We start from the raw sequence: 12,142 nt of genomic DNA on the forward strand, positions 1-12,142 counted from the left end.
GAGAGGTGTGTGCTAAGCCCTGACCCTCTCTCTGAGGTAGGCACGTAAGTCTGGGCTGCAGGGAGGCACCTAGCTTTGCTATCAGCCCACGTGTGCCAACGCACTGCTTGGAGTCAGATGACTTAGGCACCAAAGGTATTTCTTGAGGGAATGAGTTTAGGTGCTGGCCTTGCCCACACAACAGTGGGGGTGGTGTGGTGCCCACAATGTAGCTTTTAGGTCAGGTGGTAGAGCACTCCATTGGGATGTGAAAGACTCAGGTTCGATTCCCCCCTTGCTGCCAGATGGTGAGGGAGAATCTGAGGAGGAGTCTCCCACCTCTCAGGAGACTGCTCTACCCACAAAGCTATGGGATATTCTGATGTGGGGCTCCCTCAGCTCCGCTGTTGAACTCTGGATAAATAATAAAAGAGTGGTTGGAGCAGGAGGACTGGACTTAGGGTCTCCAACCTCCCAGGTAGGTGCCCTAACCACGGGAATACACGGTCATTTTCTCTTTTTTTCTCTCTCTTGTGCCCAATGACTATCCCACTGTAGATAAATACATCAATAGCCATTACTAGTTTTACCTCAGATCACCATTCCACTTAACACACAGTGCGTAGATATGTTTATAGTGAAATCAAGTATAAGTTTATTTAACAAACCATAGCGATTCAAGTAATAACAAACAAAAACAAATGGTTACCTAGAAAATAAAACTGTAATACACACTCTAGAACATAGACTGCATTAACTACATACACTTATGTCTGGTAGAGTATTGCTCACCCAAACTCTTACAGCACTTTGCAGCCAGGTAGGCTGTGATTCTCCTTTCATGAGATAGACACTGTCAGCTTGCCTTCTAGGTGAAAGACCCTGTGTATTTCCTTGCACTCCAAGATATACCAGAACAATCTTTTGTCTTTTTTCATAAATAGGAACCCCTGCACCCTAATGTCTGGTTCATCTTGTAGATTTCCTTTCTTGTAGACTTCACAATCTCTTTTTTTTGCCTGTTGCTCAGTACACAAGTAGGCCTACAGTGTGGGGCTTACAATACACAAATGATCAGACAGGGAGATAGGTGTCTGTTATCTCCAGCCCGAAAGGAACATTTCTGAGGTCCTTTACCTCCTCATGAGCTGCCTTAACTCCAAGACCTTAAGAACATAATTTTTAGTATAGATACATAACTCCTTAAATATTATCCCTACATACATTGCACATGATGACCAGTGGTGGGCTACTTGCTCTCAGCAGAGACCTCACATGCCACCATTTGGTGCACTATTATGCATATATCTGAACCAGGGGGTCTGTGGGTCACAGCTACTCATGAATCTCCATTTTCTTGTGAAAATCCCAGTTAGGTTTCTAACCCACTCAGTGCTCCTACATTTAACAAAAGGGAGAAAGAACCCATCTCTATAAAGGAAATTACAGGCACAAAGTTATGCTAGTAAAATCACAGCCTTTGCTCATTTGCTTACAGTTGGTGCAGAGAGTCTCCTGTGATGTTCCAAGATTGGTTCTATGTAGCTTGCCCGTATGGTGAAATGTTCTCCCCCTAATCCCAGGGTAAGTCAGAATTTTATTTTTCTGTATTCAAAATTCCTAGATTTCAATCTATGGCTTGTTACAGGACATCTGCTTATGAGATCTCATTCACACAATTAAGAATATGGTTCTTGAAAGCACAAAACATCTGCAGTGACAATTTGGAGCAGAGCACTTACAAAAAGTGTCCTTTTTTTTTTTTTAAGAGACACTAAATATTTTGTTTTTGTTTATGAAATAAACAAAAAACTGAGCTGGCAACTGTGTGCAGTGCATCATGGGTAGCACAGACAGCGGTTGCAGCTTACATTGTAACAAAGGACATAACCATGCCTTGGCAATAGGAGGAGAATGGCTGTTTAATTTCTCCAGACAGGAACTTGCAGCTCATTGTTTTGTTTTTTGCTCCAGCTTTGAAGGATGAGAATGTTGTGTCTGATGCATTTCAGCAAGGAAAGAGTATTCACTAGCACAGTTGAGTTCATTTCGCTCCCCAGTGAGGAGTAAAAAGCATTAACCGTCTCTCACTTCACCAGGGAAGGAGGAGGGGGTGTTTTCAGCCTGCGAGAAGTGTGAAGGCATTGTCAGGTTTAGGTCAGGCTGTTGCAGGAGGCTGTGTGGTTCTCTCACTAGGACAGATTAGTTTGATGTCAGATGGCAGCCTGGAGGCAAAGCACAGAAAAAGCAAGAGACCCCAGGAATGGGGTGGGGGAGACTGGGGAAATTGCCATGTTTCCTTGTGATGCAAAGCTGTTCTCTCTGACAATGACCTTTCTGGAAAGCAGATTCAGAAAGACTGGTTTGTGTAAAGAAACCGTACCAAGGAAATTGGACTGGAGAGGAAATGGCCATGTTTCCAGTCCTTAAACTGTAATTGTAACTAAAGCTGTGGTTGTCGCTCCTTGAGCTCTTACATTTCTCCATGAGATTCCTGTTCAGATATATACCAATGCTGATGACAACAAGGCCTGATGCTACAGTCCTTACTCAGTCATACTCAAGGAAGATGACATCGGTGGGCCTATTCAAATGAGCAAGGGTTTCAGGGTGGGGACCATTCTTTGCATTCCTTTTACCATTGTGCTTTACTATTATACATATTTCCATAGTGCCTTACATCCCAAGGTCTCAGGATTAAGTGAGTCACGGCACACCCCTGTCAGGTAGATGCTGGGCACATGGGAAAATGTGAGACAAAGAGCCAAATTCAGAGTTGAGTGTAAATTGACGTAACTTACACACTCAGGGACCACAAGGTGTAAGTTACACGAATGCAAAGTACCTTAGACTGACACATCACCTCTGAAATTCACCCAGATTTTTGTACAGCTACATGACTAAGTGAGTCATGTATCAGTGGTGGCATCGAGAATAGAATCCAGGTGTCCTGGCTCCCGGGGTAAGCACAAGACCATATCCTTCTCTGGTGCTCAGTCCCTGAACTCCCTGGTTCTGAAGGTCTGTTGAGGTAATCCCCTTCCTCCTCTCCATTCTGAAGCAAGACAAAAAATCTCCTAAAATGATGGCTTTGCTCACTTCTGCTATGCTTACACAAAGGCTGTGAAGTTCATCACAGCTTGTCTGAATTCCACCAGCAGAGCTGTGCAAAATGTTCATACTTGAGCCTTGACTCAGCCAGCTCAGACTCAGTCTGAATTCAAAGTTTGCTGTGTTTTGTCCTGGCGGGGGTGTGGAAATTACAGTAAGGTGAGTAAAATCAGTTCAGCAGGGTTGGTTCAGCCCACAAAAGAGTAGGGGTCAGGCCTAAAGTTTGGATCATTATCCAAAGTTTGGTGTGAGGGTGGGAGCTGGAGCTGGGCTCTGATTCAAGACCATCTCTATTTAGAATGTTTAGAGGACCTGAATGAAGAATCCTTTGGGAAATCTGCTATATTTTCTCTATATTACGCTGCTGTATTTTATACTATGTGTTCCAGAAAGCTGACTGAATTTTTTTCTCGAAAGAATGCTGTAAAATAATGGGATTTTGATGGCAATGACTTTTCATTGTCATTGACATTTTGAAAAGAAAAAAATTCAATAAAACATACAAAACATTCAGACCTTTTCCTTTTGAAATGGTGGGGGAAATGCCAAAACAAAGCAAAACATTTCAAAGTGAAACATTTCATTTTATAATTTGTTGTTGAAAAACGGAAATGTTTGTGAAAACTTGTGAACCAAATGAAAATCGTTGGGTTTGTTTTTCCCCCCTACAAAAATCATTATCTTTTTTTGACCATCTCTAGTATTCTGGCTGTAGCCTGACCTTTTCTTTGTTATTGGTACAAGTCAGGGGTAATTAATTTAAATGATATAATATTTGGTTATCCTTAGAGGTGCTCTTTAAAAAGGATGATTTAACATATTGTTCTATACTGCACCTGGAACATCGTTCTCATTAAGAGTAGCCCATATTATGTTAGGTTACGGAGGAGAAAGCACTTTTATTCTATTTTCAGCACTATTTTCAGATGCTCTTATCTTTAAAACAAAAGATTGGGCTGTTTTCTAAACACACAGCAAACTCTTCACATATGCCATAATTAACCCCAAGTTGTGTTAAACTACTTTTGAGAGCTCAACTTCATTATGATAAAAAAAAATGGAAGTGCTAAACCATGGAAAATCTTATTGTGTCTTTCAGGTATAGTGTACTGATCTCTGCTTATCTGCTCAATCTTCTGAAGGTGAGCAGTTTCAGACAAGGAGATGCTGAGTCACATGTCTAGCTGGAGCTTTTCATGTTACAGTAAATATAGCTGCATTTGTTTAAATGATTAGACATTATAATTAACCTGCTGCATTTATTGTAATGTCTGACCCCATGTGATCCTTCTCAGAACATCTGGTGAGCCCACTGCCTGGAAATGCATTGAGACTCCTCCACTCTCAGATAGCCTGAAGTTACAGGCATAGGTGGATGGTGCGGTGGAATATTTAGGGGCTTTAAGTCACCCGTCAGTGCATAACTAGGAACTCTGGTGCTTTAGTGTCTCTTTCCAATATTGGTGGTCGGGTGATGCAAGACTAAAGTGGCATCTGGAGAGCCACCACCACCTTGGATTTGCTTTCTACAGATTTCCTCACTCCCACAAGAGCCTGCAAAACCCAGTGCTCTGTGTGAGGAGTGTCTCACTTTCAAAGGGGTAGCACTATAAATCTTGCTGCACTGAGATGAACATATAACCTGCAGTACTGTTCAGATTATACCCGTGAATTTCTAGTGGGAAATCTTTATGGAAATAAATCCTGCACTGCCGTGGATAGGAAAGATCATTCTTTAAACTCTGTATTCTGGTCTATCTGGTGCAGAGCAAGACTTCAGTCTTGTGTGAGCAGCCTGAAGCCCTAATGTAAATCTAGCTCCAATCCATCTGAATAATAATGACCCTATCCAGTGTTTTACTTTGAGACTTTAAGAACCAGATCCTTGCAGTTTCCTTATTGTTTACACAGGCTTTCTAGTTTTAAGTATTTCCCATATTGTTTACTGCTGATCATTCTCACGTACAGTGGAGTCCTCAGTGAGAGAAGACTAAAGGGGTGCAGTTTTGCCCATCTATAAATGAACCAGTTTCCGAATACCTGAGAACAAAAGAAAGGCCATACTGGGTCAGACCAATGGGCCATCTAGCCCAGTATCCTGTCTTCCGACAGTCGCAAATGCACAACTGTGCATTGTACAACAATGTCAGTTTACAGTACAGTTGAATTTAATACAGCAAGGCTCTTGAAATAGTTAATATGCTTTCAGCCATTAAAATTGATGTAACTACATGTCCTTTGCCTGGATGCTTGTAAAAAACTTGACAACAATTAGGATGCTGCTGTGCTGAGACCTTACTTATCATGCTGACCAATTGTCTACTTGTTTCCTTGTACTTTCCTATTTATTTATATCCACCTGTTGTCTCTTGTCTAATACTTAGATCAGGGGTGGCCAACCTGAGCCTGAGAAGGAGCCAGAATTTACCAATGTAGATTGCCAAAGAGTCACAGTAATATGTCAGCAGCCCCCCATCAACTCCCCCGTGCCCTGCTCCCAGTGCCTCCCACCCACCAGCAGCTCTGCCGATCAGCACTTCCTCTTCCCTCCCCACACCTCCCGATCAGCTGTTTTGTGGCGTGCAGGAGGCTCGGAGGGGGAGGAGCAAGGGCATGGCAAGCTCAGGGGAGTGGGTGGGAAGGGGGGGAGTGGGGACAGGGCCTGTGGCAGAGCCAGGGGTTGAGCAGTGAGCACCCCCCCCAGCACATTGGAAAGTTGGCGCCTGTAGCTCCAGCCCCGGAGCCGGTGCCTATACAAGGAGCCGCATATTAACTTCTGAAGAGCTGCATGTGGCTCCGGAGCCACAGGTTGGCCACCCGTGCCTTAGATTGTGATTTGGGACAGGGACAGTTCTTTTTGTTCTGTGTTTTATACAGCACCTAGCACAACGGGGTCCTGGTCCATGAGTAGGACTTCTAGGCGCTATGATAATACAAACAATAAATAATACATATGTTCCGTTTTCCAGAAACAGAAATGTCAGTTATACAATACCAGTGAGAGTTGTTTTCTAATTAAGAGTCCTCCTTGCACAGTAAGTCCATCACATATACACACACCGCAGCTGCTTATGTAGTCCTCTCCCCTCTCAAAATGTACAGCAGCACTTGACTGGTGACTGGAATTCCAGCAGTGTTACTTATTCAGAATCATCATTTGCCTTTCATCTAATCAAAATCTCTATCCTCTGATGCAGAATGCATCTTTCAAAACAAATAACAATCTCCTAAAACTAAGTCTCATACAAATCATCTTGTATTAGTGCAATTATATGTAGCAAGTGTCAATTCTAGGTTTTCCATGCATATTTTAACAGCACAAAAATGAACACCCTCTGAATGGAAGACGTACTAAGTTTTTGTGACCTAATTTTGTTGGCCTGTAAATAAAGTAACTGTGGCTTGAGGACAAGTTAATTTGATGTTAATAGGAGTATTGTATGGTAAATTGTAGCTGAGACCCATATATACAAAATGTTGCATGGCCAATTATATATCCCGAAAGATATGTGCAAGTGGAAGTGCACACCCAGTTTGTGCATGCCGTTCAAGTAATTGTGTGGGTAAACAATAGGGGTCTGCCAAGTGTGCATGAGTGTTTAGTTTGCATAACTAGTCAGAGGCCTAGATCCACAAAGGGCACTTCGCTTTGTTATGCCTTAACTCTTAGGTATCCTGCTGCCTCATGGAATTTAAAGCTCGGAGTTAAGTGTCCAGGCTCCCTGTGTGTTGTACTGGGAAAGTTAGGTGCCTAAGAAAGGGATTCACAGAAGCCAACAAGCTGATGGAGGCACTGCTTAAACTAGCCAGTAGGAGATACCCAGGAGAGGGATGGGGCCTAAGCCCTCCAAGGCAGTTAAGTGTTTAGTTTTGGGCTGGAGGGAGGCACCTTTCTCTGCTTGAGATTCTCAGCTATAAACCCTCTGTTGGAGTTAGGCTCCTAAATCAGGTCAGTCCTTTCTTGTGAAAACACAGAGACAAGCCTCCCCTGTTCTCTCCCCCTGCCCCATTATGGCCAATACCCAGTGGTTTGGGCACCTACCTGGGATATGGGAGAACTGTTCCTAAATACCTGCTCTACCTGTTGTGGAGCACAGTCCAGATCTACCACACTGCAAGAGCGTGCGCTCGCTACCAGGGTATTCTGGGTTGAGTCTCTTTCTGGGTATGTCTGTAATTGAACTGGGAGGTGTGATACCCAGCTTGCATATATGGACCCATGCTAGTTCTGCTAAAGCTAGCCCCTCAAAGTAGCAGTGTGTCCACGGTGGCTTGAGTGTGCCTATAGAGTACATACCCGGGGGTAGGGGGATTATACTCAGGGCGGCTAGCCTAAGCAGCAGCTGCCTCTGCTGCCACAGACACAGTGCTATTTTTAGGTGCTAGCTCGAACAGAGCTAGCACGGTATGTCTGTGCAAGTTGGGAGTCACCACTCCTAGCTCAAATGTATTCATACCCTCCATATTTCCCATAGAAGCCATTTCACTTTGTATGAAATCATTCATGGTTTGGGGGGCAAGGGAAGAGAGACGCAGAGAGAGATTGACTCGATAGCTCAGGGGTTAGGGCACTCCCTGGGATGTAGGAAAGTCAGATCCAGGTCCTTGCTCCAAATCACAGAGAATGGAGATTCAAACCTCAGTCTCCCACACTTCATGCGAGTGGTCAAACCGCCGGTGTATTGGGCATAATTGAACAGGCCCCGTCCCAGAAAATTCCTGGCTGTCCTTAGGTGGGGAAATGCCTGGTTTGAAAATCCTGCCAGAGCTTAGGCGTGAGCTAGGCTGCTGAGCAGGTTGGTGGTGTCTTAGGCGGCTTTGTGCATGCCCAGTTTAGGCGGGGCTTTGTGCATGCCCAATTTAGGCGGCTTTGTGCATGCCCAGTGATGGAAGCTTTGGAGGTGCCTCCAGGATCAGGCTGCAGCTGAGTGAGGGGTTTTGAGGATCTCGGTGGCATTTAAATGTTGGATTTAGGCACTTTAGGTGCTTAAGTCCTTTGGACTTCTAGCTCATGCTGACTGTACACACAAACAAGGCTTTTGGACATGCATTTAAAGAAAATGCATCTCTTTCCCCGCTTAAGAATACTGCTATTAAATGTAAGAACCTTGTCTAAAGCAATGATTAAAGGACAGGATGGCTTCAATGGTCTGTGAAAATGTTAGAAAACTAGGGAACCGCTAATATATATTCCTTGGCTAATGTGATTATTTAACTCTATTTGTGTTAGTCAAAGGCTTTGAGAAACACATTACTCAATGAAACTTTAATTGAAAAATAGCAGATTTTTATATACTCAAGTGCAATTTTAGGCTTAAAAATTAACAAACTGTGATTTTTTGTGTACATTCAAACTTTGACTCATGCAGTCCGGTGTATGTTAAAGGTGTACAAATAGAATTACATGTCTTGGGTTTTACTTCATTTTTGAGTTTAATCGTTTAAAAATCGGGGAGTTCATTGTCTTGATACTCCACTAATATGTACACTGAGTTTACTAATACTATACTGACCTTAGAAATGGTGTGCTATTTTACAGTGTGCAGTGACATTTATGTGCCCTGTTGGACTCCAATAAAGATGTTAATTTTCATAGATTACATGTCAAGTTTGAAGCAGTACAAGGTAATTTAGTACTTCTGCATTGTCTGTTTGCACTCATGGTTGCAGCAGTTGACTGGACAGTTCTCTCTAGTACAGTTACAAAAGAAATTGTATTAAATACAGAAAAGGCAAAAGAGGAATCTTGGGAAAGTAGATACAATCAGAGCAATATAAAATGATTCTTTCAAAAGTTTCATTAAACAAAAAAAAAAATCTCCACTGATTTGTGGATCAAGTAATGGTTAATTCAGATTAGATGAAGTAATTTCAATCCTGTGTATGAGTATTTGAACATCACTGTTAGGTAGGGCTCCGTGTTTGTCACGGAGGTCGCGGAAGTCATGGATTCTATGACTTTCTGCAAACTCCGTGACTTCTGCACCGGCCAGTGTCACTGACCCCAGGGCTGCCCAAGCAGCTGGTTCCAGGGGCCAGCTGCTCAGGTGGCCTGGGGGACAGTCACACCGGCCACTGCCGGAGCGGCTCCGCAGCCAGCTCCTTGGGCAGTCCTGCAGCCAGCTGCACTAGCTGCTGCTGGAATGGCCCCGGGGCCAGGGAGCGTAGGAGCAGCGGCCGGTGCGGCTAGGTCCGGGGATTGACTGAGCAGTGGTCTCGGGGGCAGCCAGAGCAGCAACTGGTTGATGGCCCTCAGCAGTGATCCTGGGGCAGGCCCCCAGAGCACCCTCCCCAGCAGCAGCCTCCCCAGACACAGGCCTAGTAGCGGCCCCCTGGGACACCTCCTGCCCCAGTAGTGACCCCTCCCCCAAGATTTAGTCAGGGATATTTAGAGTATAAGTCATGGACAGGCCACATGAATTTTTGTTTATTGCCCGTGACCTGACCATGACTTTTAGTAAAAATACCCGTGACTAAATCGTAGCCTTATAATTAGGTTACCATCAAAAGGCCTCTTAACTGAAGCAAAGTAGAACACAAATACCTATTCATGGTCTTGAGTCAGTTTTTAGGGATCAGTTATAAACTCCAGCAATTTATGGTTGGAAATTGGCAAGCTGGGAGTTATTTTGGGTTTGTAAAATGTTGTCAGTTTTGTTTTGGTTTTGCAAAATAAAAAACCCAGGAGTTGTTTGGACCTGAACCTCATTTTACACAAATCACCACAGGATATAGGGTGCCATTTCTGGTTCTTTGCTAATCAGTCAGTATTACAAAATTCAGAATACAATCTCAACAGTGTTGTCTCTCCTTTGTTTGGCTCTATCTATGCTGGCATTTAAAATAGTGCACTCTGAATTTTATGTGCCTTTTCAGCTATTAAATTATAGGTTCATTTGCAGCACAAGCATTTATCTGAAACCAGACTGGAATTAAAGGGTCAGTCTACACTTGCCTTTAAAATAAGTCTAAGAACCATTTAATGGAAAATGTGTTAAATATAATCAGAATGGGCCACTTTCCTGACAGCAATATAAACACAGCTATGGCAAGGAAGGAAGGAAGACATTGATCAAAAACACTGACTTCTAGTATGGCCCTATCTGTTCACGGAGCACTGTTTTTTCTTTTTAATGCTATGTTGTTTAGTAGCAAACTTGAAACTTCAGATAATTTCCAGAGTCTGATTTTATATTATTCCTTACTCTGGTTCTAAAGTAAATTGTCTGGGGGTGATTTCAGATATGGGTTCTCATTCTTCGGGTAATCTTTCCAAAGGATGTGAGTCACCTCTCCATTATTTGTAAAGAATATGGAGAAAGTCAAATGTTCTTTTGTGGGCATTTGGAGTGGGATGTTAACGTAAAAAATAGATGGGCTGTTGATCATCATGAGTCACTTCTTGGGAAGCAAGAAAGAAAAACAACAACTCACAAACAGCTGACCTACTGCCATTTGTCCCAGGGGGTTGCTGCTGACTCAAGAAGTAGGTATTGACAGCTGCAGGATGCATTGGAGTTTTGATAGCAATACTACAAATGGAGGATTTTTGGGGTGGGGAGAAGTCACCTGTGTTAATTTCTGGGATTTTTTAAATCTTCCTTTAATTTCAAATATCTTCACAAGTTAAAAAACCTGCAAACGGCTGTAAATTCAAAATAATCATAAAAATATAGGGCTGGAAGGGACCTCAAGAGGTCACAAAGTCCAGCCCCCTGAACTAGGCAGGACCAAGTAAACCTAGACATTCCCTGACAGTTTTGTCCAATCTGTTCTTCAAAACCTCCAATGAAGGGATTCCACACCTCCTTTGGAAGCCTGTTCCAGTACTTAACTATTCTTATAATTAGAAAGTTGTTCCTAATATCTAATCTAAATTTCCCATGCTTCAGATTAAGTCCCTTACTTCACGTCCTACCCTCAATGGACATGGAGAACAATTGATCACCAGCTTCTTTATAGCAGCTCTTTACACAGTTGAAGATTGTTATCAGGTCCACCATCAGTTTTCTTTTTTCAAGACTAAACATGCCCAGTTTTTTAACCTTTCCTCATAGGTCACGTATCATCTCTGGCACCCTGCATCCGACTCCACTCCCATGGCTTCCTGTTCTAAGCAATATTGCTCTTCATATTAGATGAGAGGTTGCCACTGGCAAGTTACTGGAGAAAGTACGCACCAACTCAAGCCTGCTGCTGCACAATGACCTTTTTAAACCACCAGCTGCACGTTTGCCGTCACATCCCCCATTATGGTCTCATCTGCCACGCCAGGATGTTAGGGTGGAAACACTCTGGCAAGAGGAATGGATATCTGTTATAATCCCCAACCAGTCCCTCGTCACCAACCACACAATTTGCCCGTCTGGTTTTGACTTGCCCCATCGCCAGTGGTCCCTGTTGAACAGGTTCTGGACCGGGCAAGGTCTCTATGCAGCCAACCAGTATCGCCGGGGCCTTCGTGACAGCCCTTTGTGCAGCTGAGGTGCAACACAGATGATGGTGCACGTTGTTGAGGAATGCCTGCTGATTAGGTTCAGCGGTGGCCTAGAAGAGCTGCATCGTGCCACTGAAGATGCCATCGCTTGGCTAGACGACTATGCACACACTAAATAAAAGGTTTAATAACCCCAGCCTATTTATCACTTGTTTTGCCCTCCTCTGGACTCTTTCCAATTTATCCTCATCTTTCCTAAAGTGTGGTACCCAAAACCGGACACACTACTCCAGCCGAGGCCTCAACAGTGCCAAGCAGAGCAGGACAATTGCCTCCTGTGTCTTACATATGACACTTTTGTTAGTACACCCCAGAATTATATTAGCCTTTTTTGCAACTGCATCACATTGTTGGTTCATATTCAATTTGTGAGCCACTATCACCTCCAGATCCTTTTCTGCAGTACTACTGCTTAGCCAATTAAACCTCATTTTGTCGTGGTCCTTTAACAGACATTCAGCTAGATGGCATGTATTGAAGTGTTAACACAGTAAGACAGGATTCAACCCTGCAACAGCTTGTTTTCATTGGGATAGCTAAACCACTGTAGCTGCA

The sequence above is a fragment of the Chelonia mydas genome, chromosome 13 (assembly GCF_015237465.2).
Source record: "Chelonia mydas isolate rCheMyd1 chromosome 13, rCheMyd1.pri.v2, whole genome shotgun sequence".
In the NCBI taxonomy this organism is placed as follows: Eukaryota; Metazoa; Chordata; order Testudines; family Cheloniidae; genus Chelonia; species Chelonia mydas.